The 21,223-nt window shown below is 37.5% G+C and overlaps 1 long non-coding RNA gene across 1 annotated transcript in view; it reads right to left on the minus strand.

Moving 5' to 3' along the window:
- LOC309803363 overlaps positions 1-21,223 on the minus strand; it is a 147,725-nt gene that overhangs the window by 86,046 nt on the left and 40,456 nt on the right. Inside the window, exon 2 of the long non-coding RNA XR_014293936.1 lies at positions 12,323-12,385. This is a non-coding gene — a long non-coding RNA (uncharacterized lncRNA). The remainder of the gene's footprint in view (positions 1-12,322; positions 12,386-21,223) is intronic.

Below are 21,223 nucleotides of genomic sequence, written 5' to 3' on the forward strand. Positions count from 1 at the left end.
TGTGTCAGGGGGCAGATGGGGAGATGGGAGGAGAAGAGCGCAGGGGGAAACGCTTGGGGAGCTTGTCACTATGGAATCTCAGCTCTCCTGGTGTGAAATGCTTCAGAGCTTTGGGAGAGACGTGGATTTGTTATGAATTCTGACCTCACAAAATAACCCATTCAATAATGTTTATTGAGCACCTATTTACGTGCCATGCACTATTCTAAGTGTTTGGGAAAAAACAGTGAATGAAACAGACAAAACCCCTGCTTTCGAGGGGCTTGCATCCTGATGAGGGAAGACAGATCACAAACAATAAACATAATAGATAAATTAGATATTATATTAGAAGGTGATTAGATGCATGGATTTAAACAAGGGCAGAACAAGGTAAGAAAAATAGGGAATGCCAAGGGCAGGGGCTGGGCTGCTCCAATATATAATAAAGTGGACATGGAAGCCTCGCTGAGAAATGACACTTGAACAAAGACTTCAAGGGCCTGAGGGAGTGAGCGATGCACCATAATCATCTGGAGGACTTATTAAAACACAGAAGGTTGGGCATCTACCCCAGAGTTTCTGATTGAGTAGATCTGGGGTGAAGCCTGAGAATTTGCATTTCTAACAATTTCCCAGGTGATGCTGATCAGAACACATTGAGAAACACTGCTTTGCATCAATCTTAGTAAAGTTATAATGATTTTCCAACTCAGCTGTCAAATGTCAAATGAAGCTCACATTCTCAGTTCTATTTCTACATAACTGAGAAAAGGATATTATTTAAAATGTATTATTTTATTGTTATTTTAATCCTTTCTTTATGCAAGTCAAAAGAAAAGAGAAGAAACTATATTTTTCCCAATGCTACTGTCTGTCAGATATAATACCATCTACCAAATCAAATGAAACAAATCCCATCTTTCCTGGACCAAACAATACTCTATTCCCCTGAAGATTACATCACATTCTTAAACTGACAGTGTGTGTTTCTAAGATGCTCCTAGTCACTCAAGCAGGTTAGCTCTAAGCTCAGTAAAAATTCACACTCCTCTTCACTTTCCTCATCAACTGTGGAAAATCCATTCTTTGTACATAAGAAACTAAAACACTCTAAATGAATATAAGTTGAGAGTTTATGGGTAGGAAAAGCACAAAAACTCCTTCCCAAGCACGAAAGACCCAGATTTCAAATTCTTCTATCTTGGTCCCTAAGCAATCTGGTGTTCCATAAAAAAATGGTACCCCATACTGATGGATGAATTGAAGAGATGACCTGGAGCAACAAGTGGTTCAGGGCTGCTTTCAGAAACCCAGTGAAATGAAGCAAGGATAGTGAGTTACGTTTTGAACAAGCTGTAAGATTGACTCAGCTCTTTTTTCTGGAACTGAAGCAAGGCTTCAGTTCCACAAAAGGTTTCTTAGTCAGGAGCAGAGCCCTATTCCTATCACTACAGAAATAAGGTTTACATGCTGTACTTGTCAAGGTCTGCTGGATATGTCAGGGAGACAGTAGCAGTAACAGAGAAAAAGCTTGTGTCTCCTTATAAATGAACATGGGCAGTTGTTGACCATCTAAAGATTCTTTTCCCTTGATCAACTGATCCTGCATAATTTATAAAGTCATATTCTCCAAGAAAATAATGAGGTGTTTATTAAAATGTGTTAATTATTTTTCCTCTTTAAATCACACACAGAAAAGATACTGGAACAAAGACAAAAGACTTGTGTCAAAAGATACAGCAGATCTACTTTCTGGTTAAATACAGTTGTTAAGTGAATTCCTCTCTACATTCTTCTACTGTGTGACCTGAGTTACCTAAGCCACACTTGGGTGTTTAAAAGGGGTCATATTAAGAGTAATGACTGGATTTCCCTGGCTTTGCTATTGAATCTCCATCCCCATAAGATCTCCAGTTCCGTGTAAAAAACCTTGAATTATTTTGGAGTCATTGAGATTGGTCTCACCTGTAATACTGAACTCGTCTTGTCTGTCATCACTTGACTCTGCCATTTTCCTCCTTTTCCACTTGTCCACTTCAATGACAGCTCACTTCCACGGACCTCTGCCAAGGCCTCTGATGCTAACTACGCTGCATGAAACTGCTTCAGTTCTGTCTGTAGTGTCCATGTCAGTAAAGTTCAGGCTTAAATTGAATCCCCTACCATATGTAAAATACTTTTGTAAGTGTAAAGTTTATGTATAGCTGACACCAAAAATGATGGCTCGTCTGATGCATTTTACCATTTCATTTAAAAGGCATGAAATGAAATTTATTATATGCTGGGAAGTGGAAAAAGAGGAGCTAAATAGATTTCAATGTGACACAGGGATTCTGGGAAGTTATTGCTCTCTCATGAGTCTTTGCTCTCTTTCTCCTTCACTGGAAGCTAATTGCCAATTAATTTTCCTTAGTTTTGTGTTTTTCAGCTGTTAGATTTAGCCGGCAGAGGGAGACTAGAGGGTATGAATAAGGATTGAGGCTTTAGGCTCTCCTAAGAGAGGGAGAGAGAATGAGAGAGAGAGAGAAGTCCTTACTCAGCTTTCTTGTGCATTGTTTTTGACCACAGCCTGAGGACGAAAAGTAGAGGCTCTTAAGAAAAATATCAAAGCTCTGCACTAATGGTGAAATCTTGGCTGGGCAAATTTACCCCTGTAAAAATGGACTGTTTCTTTCCCACCCTTCTGACCTCAAAGTTTAGAAGAACTCTAGACTTTGCAGCTAAGGAGAACTGGGAACTGAGTGGTTTCAAAGAGGCCTGACAACCTGCCATCTCTTACCCCTACTTTCCAAAGGGGCAAAGACTACCACTCAAAAATCAAATATTCAGCCAAGACATCATTCACATAGGAAAGGGAATCAAAGATATTTGCCTACTGACAAAAATCCTCAATAAAATATTAATAAACTGAGTCCAATAATGTATAAAAAGACCTATGCACCATGACCAAAAAGGATTTATTACAGATATGTATGGCTGGTTCAACATTTGAAAATCAACTAATATAATCCACCACATTAACAGGCTAAAGAAGAAAACATATTTAATAAAATCCAACATCCCTTCATGACAAAAAATTCTCAGCAAATTAGGAATAGAGGGGACCTTGCTCAACTTGACAAGAACATTCACAAAAATGTACAGCTAACATTATACTTAATGGAAAGAAACTGAATGTTTTCTCCCTAAAATAGGAAACAAGAGACAACAACTGAAAGTCTTATCTAGTGCAATAAGGGTGTACATATTGAAACAGAAGGAAAATAAATGGTTTTAGCTCACAGATGGTATGACTATCTATACCAAAATCCCATATAACAGACCAAAAATCTCTTGGAACATATAAGTGACAATAGCAAGGTTTCAGGAAACAAAGTTAAAAAAAGCCAATTGATTCCTACATAGCAGCAATAAACAATTGAAATTTTAAATTAAAAACATAATACCATTTATATAAGCACCAGGAAAATCATGTAAAAATCTAACAAAATATTATAAGTTCTACCTGAGGAAAACTACAAAACTCTGATAAAAGAAATCAAAGAAGAGCTAAATAAATGAAGAGATATTTGATGTTCATATAGGAAGACTCAACAGTGTTCAGATGTCATTTATTCCCAACTTGATCTATAGATTCAACACTATCCTCGCAAAAATTCCCAGCAAATTATTTTGTGGCTATCAGCAATCTAATCTTAAGGTTTTTATATGGAAAGGTGAAGTAGTTAGCACAATACTAAGAAGACTAAAACTGGAAGACATATAGTACCTAACTTCAAGACTCACTATATCAAGACAGCATGACACTGGCAAAAGAAAACACAAATAGATCAGTGGAACAAAACAGAAAGACAGAAACAGACACATGCAAATATAGTCAACTGATCTTTAACAAAGGACCAAAGGCAATACAATATAGAAAGGATGGTCTTTTCAACAAATGGTGCTGGAACAACTGGATATCCATATGCAATAAATGTCTAAACATAGATATACAAGTTATCCTTTTCACAAAAATTAACTCCAAATGAGTCACAGATTTAAATATTAAATTCAATACAACAAACACAAGAGAAGGAAAAAACCTACGACAACAAACCCAAAACAATTAAGATAATGGTAATAGGAGCATACATATTGATAATTACCTTAAATGTAAATGGATTAAATGCTCCCACCAAAAGATATAGACTGGCTGAATGGGTACAAAAACAAGACCCATATATATGCTGTCTACAAGAGAACCACGTCAGACCTAGGGACACATACAGACTGAAAGTGAGCGGATGGAAAAAGATATTCCATGCAAATGGAAATCAAAAGAAAGCTGGAGCAGTAATTCTCATATCAGACAAAATAGACTTTAAAATAAAGACTATTACAAGGGACAAAGAAGGACACTAAATAATGATCAAAGGATCAATCCAAGAAGATATAACAATTGTAAATATTTATGCACCAAACATAGGAGCACCTCAATACATAAGGCAAATGCTAACAGCCATAAAAGGGGAAATTAACAGTAACACAATCATAGTAGGGGACTTTAACACCCCACTTTCACAAAAGGACAGATCATCCAAAATGAAAATAAATAAAGAAACACAAGCTTTAAATGACACATTAAACAAGATGGACTTAATAGATATTTATAGGACATTCCATCCAAAAACAATAGAATACACTTTCTTCTCAAGTGCTCATGGAACATTCTCCAGGATAGATCATATCATGGGTCACCAATCAAGCCCTGGTAAATTTACAAAACTTGAAATTGTATCAAGTATCTTTTCTGACCACAATGTTATGAGACTAGATATCAATAACAGGAAAGAAATCTGTAAAAAAAAATACAAACACATGGAAGCTAAACAATACAATACTTACTAACCAAGAGATCAATGAAGAAATCAAATAGGAAATCAAAAAATACCTACAAACAAATGACAATGAAAACGCAATGACCCAAAACCTATGGGATGCAGCAAAAGCAGTTCTAAGAGGGAAGATTATAGCAATACAATCCTACCTCAAGAAACAAGAAACATCTCAAATGAACAACCTAACTTTACACCTAAAGCAGTTAGAGAAAGAAGAACAAAACATACCCAAAGTTAGCAGAAGGAAAGAAACCATAAAGATCAGATCAGAAATAAATGAAAAAGAAATGAAGGAAACAATAGCAATAATCAATAAAACTAAAAGCTGGTTCTTTGAGAAGATAAACAAAATTGACAAAGCATTAGCCAGACTCATCAAGAAAAAAAGGGAGAAGACTCAAATCAATAGAATTAGAAATGAAAAAGGAGCAGTAACAACTGACACTGCAGAAATACAAAGGATCATGAGAGATTACTACAAGCAACTCTATGCCAATAAAATGGACAACCTGGAAGAAATGGACAAATTCTTAAAAAAAGCACAACTTTCCAAGATGGAAGCAGGAAGAAATAGAAAATATAAACAGACCAATCACAAGCACTGAAATGGAAACTGTGATTAAAAATCTTCCAACAGGGCTTCACTGGTGGCCCAGTGGTTGAGAGTCCGCCTGCCAATGCAGGGGACGTGGGTTTGTGCCCCAGTCCGGGAGGATCCCACATGCCGTGGAGCAGCTAGGCCAGTGAGCCATGGCCACTGAGCCTGCACGTCTGGAGCCTGTGCTCTGCAACGGGAGAGGTCACAACAGTGAGAGGCCCACATAGCGCAATAAAAAAAAAAAAAATCTTCCAACAAACAAAAGCCCAGGACCAGATGGGTTCAAAGGTGAATTCTATCAAACATTTAGAGAAGAGCTAACACCTAACCTTCTCAAACTCTTCCAAAATATAGCAGAGGGAGGAAAACTCCCAAACTCATTCCATGAGGCCACCATCACCCTGATCCCAAAACCAGACAAAGATGTCACAAAGAAAGAAAACTACAGGCCAATATTACTGATGAACATACATGCAAAAATCCTCAACAAAATACTAGCAAACAGAATCCAACAGCACATTAAAAGGATCATACACAAAGATCAAGTGGGGTTTATCTCAGGAATGAAAGGATTCTTCAATATACACAAATCAATCAATGTCATACACCACATTAACAAACTGAAGGAGAAAAACCATATGATCATCTCAATAGATGCAGAAAAAGCTTTTGAAAAGATTCAACACACAATTATGATAAAAATCCTCCAGAAAGTAGGCATAGAGGGAATTTATCTCAACATAATAAAGGCCATATATGACAACCCCACAGCCAGCATCATTCTCAGTGGTGAAAAACTGAAACCATCTTCTCTAAGACCAGAAACAAGACAAGGTTGTCCACTTTCACCACTATTAGTCAACATAGTTTTGCAAATTTTAGCCTCAGCAATCAGAGAAGAAAAAGAAATAAAAGGAATCCAAATTGGAAAAGAAGAAGTAAAGCTGTCACTGTTTGCAGATGACATGATACTATACATAGAGGATCCTAAAAATGCTACCAGAAAACTACTAGAGCCAATCAATGAATGTGGTAAAGTAACAGGCTACAAAATTAATGCACAGAAATCTCTTGCATTCCTATACACTAATGATGAAAAATCTGAAATAAATATTAAGGAAACATACCCATTTACCCTTGCAACAAAAATAATAAAAAACCTAAGAATAAATCTACCTAAGGAGACAAAACACCTGTATGCAGAAAACTATAAGAAAGTGATGAAAGAAATTAAAGATGATACAAACCGATAGAGAGATATAACGTGTCCTTGGATTGGAAGAATCAACACTGTGAAAACGACTATACTACCCACAACAATCTACAGCTTCAGTGCAATCTCTATCAAACTACCAATGGCATTTTTCACAGAACTAGAACAAAAAAATTCACAATTTGTATAGAAACACAGAAGACCCCAAATAGCCAAAGCAATCTTGAGAAAGAAAACGGAGCTGGAAGAATCAGGCTCCCAGACTCCGGACTATACTAAAAAGCTACAGTAATCAAGACAGTATGGTACTGGCACTAAAACAGAAATATACATCAGTGGAACAGGATACAAAGCCCAGAGTTAAACCCGCGCACATATGGTCACCTTAATTTGGATAAAGGAGGCAAGAATATACAATGGAGAAAAGACAGCCTCCTCAATAGGTGATGCTGGGAAAACTGGACAGCAACATGTAAAAGAATGAAATTAGAACACTCCCCAACACCATACACCAAAATAACCTCAAAATGTATTAAAGACCTAAATGTAAGGCCAGACATCTATAAAACTCTTAGAGGAAAATATAGGCAGAACACTCTATGACATAAATCACAGCAAGATCCTTTTTGACCCACCTCCTAGAGAAATGGAAATAAAAACAAAAATAAACAGATAAGACCTAATGAAACTTAAAAGCTTTTGCACAGCAAAGGGAATCATAAACAAGATGAAAAGACAACCCTTAGAATGGGAGAAAATATTTGCAAATGAAGCAACAGAGAAAGCAGCTCATGAAGCTCAATATCAAAAAAACAAACAAACCAATCCGAAAATGGGCAGAAGACCTAAATAGACATTTCTCCAAAGAAGATATACAGATTGCCAACAAACACATGAAAGGATGGTCAATATCACTAACCATTAGAGAATTTCAAATCAAAACTACAGTGAGCCATCACCTCACACCAGTCAGAATGGCCATCATCACAAAATCTACAAACAATAAATGCTGGAGAGGGGGTGGAGAAAAGGGAACCCTCTTGCACTCTTGGTGGGAATGTAAATTGTTACAGCCACTATTGAGAACAGTATGGAGGTTCCTTAAAAAACTTAAAATAGAACTACCATATAACCCAGCAATCCCACTACTGGGCATATACCCTGAGAAAACCATAATTCAAAAAGAGTCATGTACCACAATGTTCACTGCAGCTCTATTTACAATAGCCAAGACATGGAAGCAACCGAAGTGTCCATTGACAGATGAATGGATAAAGAAGATGTGGCACATATATACAATGGAGTATTAGTCAGCCATAAAAAGAAATGAAATTGAGTTACTTGTAGTGAGGTGGATGTACCTAGAGAATGTCATACAGCATGAAGTAAGTCAGAAAGAGAAAAATAAATACCATATGCTAACACATATATATGGAATCTAAAAAAAAAAAATGGTTGTGAAGAACCTAGGGGTAGGACAGGAATAAAGATTCAGAGGTAGAGAATGGAGTTGAGGACACAGGGAGGGGGAAGGTTAAGCTGGGACAAAGTGAGAGAGTGGCATGGACATATATACACTACCAAATGTAAAATAGATAGCTAGTGAGAAGCAGCCACTAGCACAGGGAGATTACCTCGGTGCTTTGTGACCATCTAGAGGGGTGGGATAGGGAGGGTGGGAGGGCTACGAGAGGAAGGAGATATGGGGACATATGTATATGTATAGCTGATTCACTTTGTTATAAAGCAGACACTAACACACCATTGTAAAGCAATTATACTCCAATAAAGATGTTAAAAAAAATTAAATACTACACAATGTCTAGAAGGAAACAGAAGAAAATCTAGAGAAGCCTGAGTTTAGTAATGAGATTATGGATACAACTTCAAAAGCATCATCCATGAACTTTAAAGAAAAATTGATGATATACTTTATTAAAATTAATAACCTCTGCTCTCCAAAATACATTGTTAATAGTATCAAAAGACAAGCCACAAACTTAGAGAAAATATTCTCAAAATGCATAATCTGATAAAGCACTGCTCTCCAAAATATACAAAAAGCAGTTAAAACTCAAGCGTAAAAAACCCGAACAACCCAATTTTTTTAAATGAGCAAAAGATCTGAATAGGTATCTCACCAAAGAAGATATACAGATGGAAAATAAGCACATGAAAAGATGCTATCATCATTAATCATCAGATAACTGCAAATTAAAACAATGATATACCTACCACTACACACCCATACCCATGTGACATGCCCATGCTACTTGTCCCAGAGTAAAAGCTTCTAAAGGCAGAGAACAAGTTTAACTGAGTCACCCAAGGGGCGGCAGACATTTCCTCTGATAGCAGTAGCAAGTCTCCTGGCTGAGTTATAATGGCCAATGATGCCAAAGATGCAGGAACTGTGCCACGGACAAAGGGAGCCCCAGAAAATGTAAATACCTGTGAGTGAATGACTAACCAAGATAACATCACTCGAATTTGAACTCCTAGTTTTGCCTTATTGGGAAGAAAGTCTTTTAAGCTCCACAGAAAAAAGAGGATGACACGGGATGAGGGAATAGATGGAAACAGGCAGGGTTCCTCTCCAAGTATCCAGTGTTCTGGTGACTTTGGATACCGTAGGGGTGACATGGAGAGGCCAGCCACCAACACTTCTATTGTAGTCATTGAGACAGCTAAACACTTTTAATTTAAAACCTGTTATTGGCAGAATGCTACATGATGGTCTGAGGTACAACAGTACCGAAACAAGAACTAGGCTCCCTCTGAGATTGCTGTCATTAGCATCTGCAGAAGAATATTTCAGGCTTGGGTTGTTTGTTTGCATGATGAAGTGGTAATGTTGGCATTATTGAGTGAAAAAAAAGTTGGCAAGCATTGGAGGCAATATGTCTGACACCATTTAACATAGTGAATTCTATGTGCTGACCAACAGTGCTGGGCCAGGAATTCCTCTCCCATTCTCAAACTGGATGTTTGCTGGAATTTGTTATATATTCCACCATCAGGGAGATATCTCTCAGAACATAAATATAAAAAGGAATATCACCACTGTGATTGTAGTCTCTTGAGGCAGCACACTGTGTTTGCATGTTTTTATGAGAACCTGGGTGTCAGGAAAGAACTTCTAACAATGTTTTTGTCTAGTAGACAACCAAACATATGCAGATATAATTTCTACTATAATCTACTTGATCGTCATTTGAAACCTTCACTAGTAATATAATCGTTATTAAAGACTGTCATGCCAAAACAAGAAATCTGGGGGCACACATAAAAGCCAATGATAACCCACAAGCCTGTACTGTTTACTGATTTGCCACTTTGCCAATCTCTTCAACACAAACCTCTAGAGGGCTAGCTGGCCTGGTTGTCTTTGATAATTTACAGTTAGCGCACTATTGCATTTTTCTCAGCCTTATCCAGGCTACTAGGCATCTATAAATTAAGGAAGTAGAACATGAAGAATTCAAATGATACAAACTTGAGGTTGAATAGTACAATACTCTCTTGTTTGCCAGTTTTCATTTGACCTTAGCAGATGGACAAACAGGTTGAACTGATTAGACTGAGGATACCCAGATAGACACAAACTTGGATGTTGATTTGGCCTCAAGTGGTTCTATAGTCATCCTATTCTATCCTGAGAGATCACTATGATGACAAAACAGTAATTCCTGACTCCTTACTGAAAAAGGAAAGACAGTCTGGCTCGTTCCCAAAGGGGAATGGCAGAGTTTGATTGCTTGTGTGGGAACCTATCCAAGTTCATGAAGTGTGTTGATGGTTGAGGAGGAATTAATAACTCTCTCTGTCTCCTACTGTATCTCAAATATAGATAAACCACTCTAGCGTTTCTTAGACTCTCTCAAGCAGAGGCTTGCAGTGCAATTCATTTTCATGTTAGATTTGTCATTCATAACCCCTCCCAGATTTTCCACAACAATGTCACCACTTCACCAAAAGAAAAATGCAAATTTTGTTGTTGTTGTTGTTGATTTGTTCACAACAAATCAAATCCCTGGATTGTTAACCCCATCCACTGTACATTAATGACTTTCTATTTTTTTTTTTTTTTTTTTTTTTTTTTTTTGCGGTATGCGGGCCTCTCACTGTTGTGGCCTCTCCCGTTGCGGAGCACAGGCTCCGGATGCGCAGGCCCAGCGGCCATGGCTCACGGGCCCAGCCGCTCCGCGGCATATGGGATCCTCCCAGACCGGGGCACGAACCCGTATCCCCTGCATCGGCAGGCGGACTCTCAACCACTGCGCCACCAGGGAGGCCCAATGACTTTCTATTTTTAAAAAAGGTATTCATGTCTGTTTTAGGAAATGCTTTCGCTGTGCTGAATAGTATTTGGATAATGAAAATAGCCCTTATTTGGATAAGGAAAATAAGCATGGGTTCTGGCACTGCATGACAAGTTTTCATCAATTATTTTGTGAAGTACTGTAGCACAGCATAGCTCCCATATTAGAGGTACTATTCTCCCCAATATAAATTTAAAATGTTAAATATATTAGCATTAGTAAAAATAGTTTTATTCACTCATTTCCATTTCTTCAATAAGTATTTGTTTAGAACTTACTATATGCCAATGCTCTTGGTATTATACCAAGAACAATGAACACGACAAAGTTCCCATTCTCATGGGGCTTATATATCAGGTGGGAAGAGACAGACAATAAACATATAAATATGTAATATGTCAGGTGGTGGTGAGTGATATGAACAAAATCAAGGTAAAGAAGAACAGAGGTTGCTGGGACAGATGTGGGGAGAGGTGAAAAGAGCAGGACAATTTTAGAGAAAGTGGTCAGGAAAGACCCCAGTGATTAGATGGTATTTGAGCAGAGAGTTCAAGGAAATGATGGACAAGGCAATGTGGATAGAGAAAGAAACACAGCAGATACATCAGAGAGGTTGCCAGCACGAGACAAGATCTACAGGACCACATAGGTGAGAGTAAGAACATTGGATTTTATTTTGAGAAAATAGAAAAGTCATTAGAAATTTTGAGCAGTAACATAATTGGAAGTAGATTTTCCAAGGATCACCATGACTGTGGGAAAAGGCTTTACTACAGAGGGGCCATGATGAAAATGAAGAAACCAGTTAGGAAACCCTAGAAACAAAAACCATTCAGATGAAATATAGCTGGTATTTATGTGGCAATCTATAAAAAAGTATTAATGTACAAATTTTGCTGTGCACAAGTATTCTGTTCAGTGTTAGTGATTCACAGGAAAAGAAAGGCCACATAACTGGATAGGCCCACTGGATTGACCTAAATTGGAAAGAATATAAATGATTATTTCCAATTTTTCTTTTTTTTTTTTTTTTTTTGCGGTATGCGGGCCTCTCACTGTTGTGGCCTCTCCCGTTGCAGAGCACAGGCTCTGGATGCGCATGCTCAGCGGCCATGGCTCACGGGCCCAGCCGCTCCGTGGCATGTGGGATCCTCCCGGACTGGGGAACGAACCCGCATCCCCTGCATCGGCAGGCGGACTCTCAACCACTGCGCCACCAGGGAAGCCCTCCAATTTTTCTTAAAATGCAATAACGTCAAAAGGACAGGTAAGTAACAAAAGCTACAAATCAAATCATTTTTAGAAAATGAGTCATATAGTTACTCACCCTCTCATTTCACAATGCATGGAGGCCAACTCCAGTAGAATTACTTCCCTATCATTTCCCAGCCTTTAAAAAAAGAAAGAAAAAAAAAAGTCATTCCCATGGCTATTGCTTCACTTATGTTATTTCCTCTTTCCAGAATGTCTTTCTAACTCTGTTTCTCTAATTAATGCCCTCCATAAGACTCATTTTCATCAGTCCATTTTCTGTGATTAATGTCACCACATGCTGAGCATACCTCCCACTTTGCAAGCATAATTTCTAAGGAAAATGAAATTTGTACAACATTATACATTAGGTGAGTGGCTGCAGAGTCCACGGAAACAAATGCAGGCTACACAATTAGAAATTGGAATCTTAATGTACTGCAACTGTGTGATCTTGTGCAAGATTATCTAACCCCTTTAGTTTCGCTTTCCTTGTTTATACAATGGGAATAATAATGTCTACTCCCTGCGTTTATTGTGAAATCAGTTAGATGATAATAATCACCATCATGTATCAGGCACTTAGAATCTGATTCCAGAGTCCACAATCTTAATCATTACCTGATATTGCCTCTGAGATAATATCTATAAAACACTCAAGTCCAATGTCTGATACGTAGTAGACCTTAACAAAAATAATAGTTGTCTTTTCATTTTTACTTATCTTCCCTGCCTGTTGCACTATTTATCATTTCCTTTCAAATAAATGGATCATTTATGGCAGGCAGGAATTGCGACTTTTCTAGGCTTCCCCGCTGGGACTGATAAAGTACTGTGCACGACGTAGGCAACGGATAAGTGCCTACAGAATAATAAGTAAAAGAAAAACATGTTTTTAATCAACTAATTAGTGATATATTTAGTAAATTGACAAAGTTTGCCACGACATAAACATTGACAGTAACAATGCTACAAAATATTCAACTTCATTTGTGAAGACTTTGGTAAAGTACCAACACTTCCTTAAACTCTCATTCCAAAATTGATCAGCTGATAGTCATGATCAAAAATTACCTGCTGAAGAAATAGTCAAATGACTCTATCACACACGTGCCTCTAACCTCAACTAGTAAGTCAATGCTTCCCAGAAAACCTCCAATTTTCTTTTCCTTGTTCCTCTTAATATTTCTAACATTTTTTCCAAACTTTCACCACCCATGACTTCTCCTTTTATTTTTAGCAGGACACATTGTTTCCACATGACAAGGAAATTAAAGTGGATTAAGTAATAATACTTTAATTTCTGCCCTTTTATAAATGATCCATCCCTCATTGGAAAAGGAATCCCTCCCTCCCCCTGTCCCATGAAGGATAATGCCCCTTCCTCTGCTCCATCATCCAGCTCCCAGCACCACTTCAAGGACCTTGCCTCATCTGCCACCTCCTTTCTTATTTGGGTCCCAATCTCTTCCCTTCGGTTTGCCCCTTCTACTGAGCCTACAAACATTCAAATTGTTGTTCTCATACCAAAATCAAAAACAAAATATTTACCTTGACCCCCTCCCTTTGTCTTTCTTCCTCTCCCTCTGCCAAATTTCCAGAAACAGAGTCTATATGTGCTGTTTCCATTTTTTCCATTTAAAAATCATTGAAGCTGCTCCTGCCAAAGGCACTGAGTGTTCTTGTTGCAAATTGTTTTTGTCCTCCTACCTCCTTGACATTTATGCAGCATTTGACATTAACCTTTCCTTCCTTCGTTAACACTATCTGGCTTCTATTACTTTTCTCTATTTTCTCTGTATTCATCTTTGCAGGCTCTCTTCTTCTCCCAATCCCTACATTTATGTCTTAGACCCTCTTTTCTCATCCTACATACTCTCTTCCCATGACCTCATTCCTTCCTTGCATTAACCTCCATCCATGCTAAAGACTGGCAAATCCGTATCACTAACTCTGATCTCTGCTGAGCTCCAAACCACAAATCCATCTGCCAATAGGATGCAGCAGGTAACCAGGCATCTCCAGCTCAGTGTATGCAAAAGTGGCCTCATTTTTGTCCAGTTCTAAACCTGTTTCACTTCCTCTACAACCAGTCCTAATAATGTTGCCCTATTTACCCCGTCATCCACACCCGAAACCTACAAGTTGTCCTTCACTCACCTCATCACAATCCTAATTTTCAGAGGAAGCATAAGGATTTCAGATCGTCTATGCTTTATCAAGAAAGCTGGAAGCAGAGACTCCTGAGGCAAACATGAGCTGACCAAGTCAGAAGGAACCCTGCAGGAAACTCAGCGAACTCCCTTCAATGAGTCCTTCTCTTCATGAATTGTCTTCTGCTCTCCTCATCTTTCCTTCAAATTCCATACCCTTGAGAATGATTGTCTGTACTTCTTATCTGTGGCATTACCTTCATAGCACTTGTCACAATTATAATTATTTCTGCCGTGATTTATTTAACACCCAACTCCTCTATTTCACTGACAGTCTATACAGGTAACATGTCTGACTTGTTTACACTTTGTAAATTCTCAGTAACTATTTTAAAAATGAATGTATAATCCTCTAACAATTATCTATGCTTAATTAATTATTGAGTCCGTCCAGTGAGTTTTTATAATTTCAATTATGGTGTCATTCAGTTCTATAATTTCCCTTTTGTTCTTTTTTATAAATTGAAGTGTTGGCTGAGGTTTTCTAATTTTTCATTTGTCTTGAGAGAATTTGTAATTGATTGTCGAAGCATTTTCACGATGGCTGCTTTAAAACCCTTGTCAGATAATTCCAATATCTGATTCATCTTGGTGTTGACATCAGTGGACTGATTGTCTTTTCTCATTCAAGTTGTGATTTTATATTGTATCCTGGACATATTGTCTGCTATGTTAGGAGCCTCTGGGTCATATTTGAATCTTTTATTTAGCAAGCAGTCACTGTTTAGGTGTAGCCCATGGGTCTTAACTTACATCCGTGGGCTCCGCTTCCAATGGCAGTCTAACTTTCAGAGGCTTAGAAGTGTTACTTTGGCTAGTTTGGTCTATCTAGTGCCCCTAGGGTTCCCACTGATCCCACCTGGCCCCACCTGAGGAAACTGAATGTGTTTCCTCAGGAATGCCATGGGTTTCTCTCAGTGGGAGAAGATTGTGGTAGGATCCCTCCTATCAGTGGCTCCTGGTCATCCTGACTCTCTGACTGGGGAAGAAGAGATCCCAGGGAGACAAAGAGGCTTCCCCGAACCAGGCCGCCTGCTATAGCTGAACTCCCCCGCCCAATCTGCCTGCCCCCTCAGTATCTCTCTGCAAAAAGAAGAGTCTCAGGCCCATGAGGAAGAAGTATCTCCCTGGGATGCTTATCTCTGGTGGGGCTCACAGTTGATCCCCTTGTGGGCAATGTCCTGCTCCCCTGATATTGTCAGAGGTACTCCCATTCCACCTGGGGATGGGGGGGAGAGCAGCATACCTAGACTGCCTTCTGTTGCCATTTGCATCTGAAAATGCTGGACCTGAACACCATTCTCTGTTGGGCAGGGGGACTCAAGACACCCTGCCGCTGTGCTGTGCCTCACATCCTGGTGTCCTAAACCAGCTCACCTCTTCTGAACACCTTTCAGAGTTATCCTTGCATTGTCTCTTGCACCATTACCAGATTTATAGTTATGCTTATCAGAGAAAAGCAGAGGAAAATGGGTCTATGCCATCTTGTTTGCTGGAAGCCCCACCGTTGCTATTAACTATTTTCTTACTTTGAGAATAGATATCAAATATCATTGAGCATTCTGATCCTCTCAACTACATAATGTGAAAGTCTATTCAGTGTCCATGGTATTCTATTTCTCTAGTGCCTGTTACTGACCATATATGTCCAACACACTCCCCAAGATATGGTCTAAAAGTCAGTTTGGTCAGAAATTCACTGCTCTAAATCAATCAGGGGCACTTGGTTATTGGAGACACTGGAGCTGACTTTGCATTGACCTTATCTGAGCTGTACAAATTTAGTGGTTAGGTTCTAGTCTTCCAGACTGAATGAGATTTTATATTTATCTCTTTAACACGATTTACTGAGTGTCAAGTACTTTTCTAGATGATGGTGATAAAGCAGTAAACAAAGACCCATTTCCCATTGGATTTACATTCTAGTAAGGGGGAGATAACTAATAAATAGAGAAACATATGAAATGTTAGTTATTGAAACTGATAAGTAAAAAGGTGAGGATACAAAGTATGGTGGGAAATACATTAATTTCATGTTTCATGTGCTCGGGAAATGCCTCTCTGAGAAGATGATATCTGTGTGAGCCAAGCTTTTCGTGGAAGAGAAGATAATTCCAGAGGAACTGAATTCAAAATCATGAGAGGAAAAGTTACAAAGAGGCCAGTGTGGCTGGAAAAGAGCACATTAGGAAGAGATTGGTAGAAAGTAAGGTTGGAGAATAAGGAGCACCCAATTAGGTCAGAATTTTTTTTTTTTTTTTTTTTTTTGCGGTACGCGGGCCTCTCACTGTTGTGGCCTCTCCTGTTGCGGAGCACAGGCTCCAGATGCGCAGGCTCAACGGCCATGGCTCACAGGCCCAGCTGCTCCACGGCAGGTGGGATCCTCCCAGACCGGGGCACGAACCCGTCTCCCCTGCATTGGCAGGCGAACTCTCAACCACTGTGCCACCAGGTAAGCCCTAGGTAAGAATTTATAGACTTCCTTCTCATAAAGAACTTTCTTCCTTCCTCTGTTTCTAGACACATGGATGTTTGGTGTTTCCAGTGACCCTCAAACTATTCTGTTGATCATATAATGCCCTGTAGATTCTGATTCAGTAGGTTTCAGGTGGAGTCCAGCAAACTGTGTTTTTTACATAATTCATGGCTGATTCTAATGCACAGTTTGATAATCATTACTCTAGACCTCAACTGTCCAATGCAGTAACCACTGACCAAATGCAGATAGTACTGCTGAAGAACTGAATTTTAAATTCTATTTACTCTTACTTAATTTAAATATTTAAAACTGATACCCAGTTCAATTATTGGAAAACTTCTAAGTGCATCTGGAACAATTTTGGATATGTAAATCTACTCAATCAACTGTAAAGTTTATGAAACTGAAATACAGATCAAGTATTTCAATGAAAATTTAACATCCAAATTAAATGTGCTATAAGTATAGAATACACACCAGATTTCAAAGATTCAGCATTAAAAAGAAGAAAAAAATCTCATAAATAATTTTTATATTGGTTACATTCTGAAATGATATTTTGGATATATGGGATTAAATAAAATATATTACTTTATATATTAAACATGCATATAAATAATATATTTAAATTAATTTTACTTTTTTAATATTTATGTGGCTACTAATTTTTTTTTTTGCAAAATAATCTTTTTTTAATTGAAGTATAGTTGCTTTACAATACTGTGTTAGTTTCAGGTATACAGCAAAGTGATTTGGTTTTATATATACTTTTTTTTCTATTTTTTCTCCATTATAGATTACTACAAGATATTGAACATAGTTCCCTGTGCTATATGGTAAATCCTTGTTGTTCAGCTACTTTATGTATGGCAGTGTGTATCTGTTAGTCCCATACTCCTAATTTACCCCTCCCCCACTTTCCCTTCGGTAATCATAAGTTTATTTTCTATGTCTGTGAGTCTGTTTCTGCTTCGTAAATAAGTTCATTTGTATTATTTTTTTAGATTCCACATATGTAATATCATGTAATATTTGCCTTTGTCTGACTTACTTCACTTAGTATGATAATCTCTAGGTCCATCCATGTTGTTCCAAATGGCATTATCTCATTCTTTTTTATGGCTGAGTAATGTTCCACTGTGTATATATACCACATCTCCTTTATCCATTCATCTGTCGATGGACACATAAGTTGCATCCATGTCTTGGCCTATTGTAAATGCTGCTATGAACACTGGGGTGTATGTATCTTTTCAAATTAGAGTTTTCATCTTTTCTGGATATATGCCCAGGGGTGGGATTACTAGATCATACGGTAACTCTATTTTTAGTTTTACTAAAATTTTTTAAATGACATGTGTGGCTAGCATTATATTTCAGTTGGACAGGATTGCTACATATTAAGAGTTCAACAATATTTTCATCCTTTTGTTAACTTTCCTGAAATAATAATGGGGGCTGGGGGGAGGAATAGGAAACACCTGGATTAATGGAAGTTTTCCTCAGATAATTTTATTAATATTATGAATATAGTATCAATTCATAATGGAAACATTCTAAGAACTAATCTTATTACAAACTAACCAATTTCTGGACCACTGAAAGGACTGAATTTCTCACAATTTGGCATTTAGTAAATAGGTCCAATACTTTGTTATTGTATTAAAATAGTATGGGGAAGTGAATAGCTTCAAGAGCCTTATATCTGTTAACAGTCATTCTTTTTTATATTCTGTATTTTCTGATGTTTTGACATCTGGGGCCTTGCTAATCTTGGAAAGACTGCCCCTTCCACTGCTAGCTAATTCTCAGAAAGAGCAAACAACTGACCCAGGAGCATGCCATTCTTATGCAAACTAATCAATTTAGAAGCCATCTAGCCCAACCTCTTTCTTGGGGGTCTTACACTCTGGGCCACTATCCTCTTTCTGTAATCACACCAAGGCCAGGTATCAGGGAAGGAGAGGCAGTCCCTACACCCCAGAGCCCACAGAAATTATTTCAACTCACCAGTCCTAAACTTGCTTACCCTGCCTCTCCAGTTCCTTCTCTAGAAAACCACAATAAAGTTTCTGGCCCGTGTTTTCCCCTCACCTCCCTCTGCCTCCTGACCAACCCTAGTACTTCCCAATGGGACCCCAAGTTGTGCGGTGTGCCCCCTCCTCTTGGGAACTGTAACGAACTATCCTTTCAATGGCAGTCGTCTCCTGATCTGTTAACCTCACCATACACGAATAATAATAAAGCCTACATTTTCAAATACAGTGCCATGTCAAATTTCTGCTGTAAGTAGAAACTATTCCTAATTGTGATAGTGTGGATAGACATGATATAGTCTTGCTTTTGAGTTACTCATGCCATAAGGTACATTGCCTTAGATTGTGGTTGGTCTTATAAACTTAATTTTCATTCTAGATTGTGAACTTTTGGAAAATTTGAGCCATCTCTTACACGTCTCCATATACCCTCAATTCCTCACCATATAAAGTACCCTGCATATTACAGGTTCAAATGTATAAGATTAACTATAAGCTAGTTAGCCAAACAAATGATAAAACTATTAATTTCTTTGACATAATTTCTTTTCATCCTGGCTCCCTCACTTACTGAAATAAATAAATAAACAAGCAAACAAATAAATAAATGACAAATAAACTCAAGATTAGACCATAGGCAATTATCCAAATTAACCTTGAGTTGAACAACCAAAAAATTGCTATGATTATTTTTTCTGCAACATCTTTACTCTTTAAAAAAACAAAAACAAAACAAAACAAACCTTTATGTGCCTAATATAGTCTGTTTCAACTACCCAATTTGTGCAACACAATAAAAATTGAATTGTGCTCTGACAGGTCAAATCACATATGAAAACACAACACCATGTTACTGAATATCCTGAAATCCCTAGATTCCCAATTTATAGATATTCTATTCAATTATGTTTTCTGATGCATAATTAATATATCTTATAACTATGATTATTAACCCTTTTGAGTGTCACAGAGCCTTTGGAGAATGGAATTTTAAATGATAGAATTTTCACAATAGGGAAAAATGCACAAATGCACATAAACATAACGTTAGGACTGTATAATTTTGGTGGGCTCACACACATTGTGAAGCCCATTCATGCACTCCTAGGAGTCAATGCTCCCAGTTTAAAAATGTTTGTCTTAAAGGTAGGGCAAATTAACTATATGTCCAATAATTATTGTGGGAAAAAAAGCATTTTCTAGTTATAACTTAGTATCTAAGTAGTGGACTGGACATCCATTAAAGAATCTAGAAAGAATAAACCTCTGAATTTTTTTCTGCCAAATTTTTCCTTATAAAGAGAGATATGCCCATCCCCTTCTATAAGAATTGTATATTATATATTGCAACACCAAGATAATAACTATAAATGTTTTAAAAATATACAAAAGTATAGGTGTTTCTGTGATAGACAAAGGCAAACACACACATCTATTTCCATAATAGACACAGATGCACTCACATGCAGATACACACGCATGTGTGTACACACACACACACACACACACACACACCTCTTGATCCAGAGCTATGTATATAAAAATTTCAATAGAATCTTCTACCATTGGTAGCCTTGTAAAAGCTTTAAATCACAAACACATAAAATGATAAAATGAGAATAAAAGAATTTTTAGCACGGGTTATTTCCAACATATCAATTTTTTTTGGTCAAAATAAACTAGAGTTATAGTCCCAAAGTGGAACTTAATATAAATCGTATCACTTATTTCAAAAACAATTCCTCAATTCTGACTTAGAAAGTTTAAATTTGAGCTTATAGCGAAGCTAATGAAACAAATATCTAAACTCAAAGAAAGTAAAATCTACTTTACTTTCTTAGCCATATATCTTATATTTAACACGTGTGTACATATATACACATACACGATAATATTATACACAGGGAACTGCAGACTCCAAATTCACAAATGACCAGATTACCAGATTCTGAGATTGTAATCAGAAAATACCACCTTATGTACTTGAGACAAAACGTCAGTATACAATGGATTAGAATGGTCATATAAAAGAGTGGTACACTTCACTTGGCAATGTAAAGGGCAAAATTCTTCTAGAAATGGTAAGGAAAGAATCAAAGATGTAAATAAAATATATTTAAACAGAGGCTTGCATTAGAGCATTATCTATACTACTGAAATTTTGGGAAGAATCTAAATGTCCACCAATAGGATGTAGTAAATTATGATATCTCCATATAATAGAATAATATTCATCAATTAAAATACAA

This window comes from Mesoplodon mirus (assembly GCF_964341445.2).
Source record: "Mesoplodon mirus genome assembly, chromosome: 4".
NCBI lineage: Eukaryota > Metazoa > Chordata > Mammalia > Artiodactyla > Ziphiidae > Mesoplodon > Mesoplodon mirus.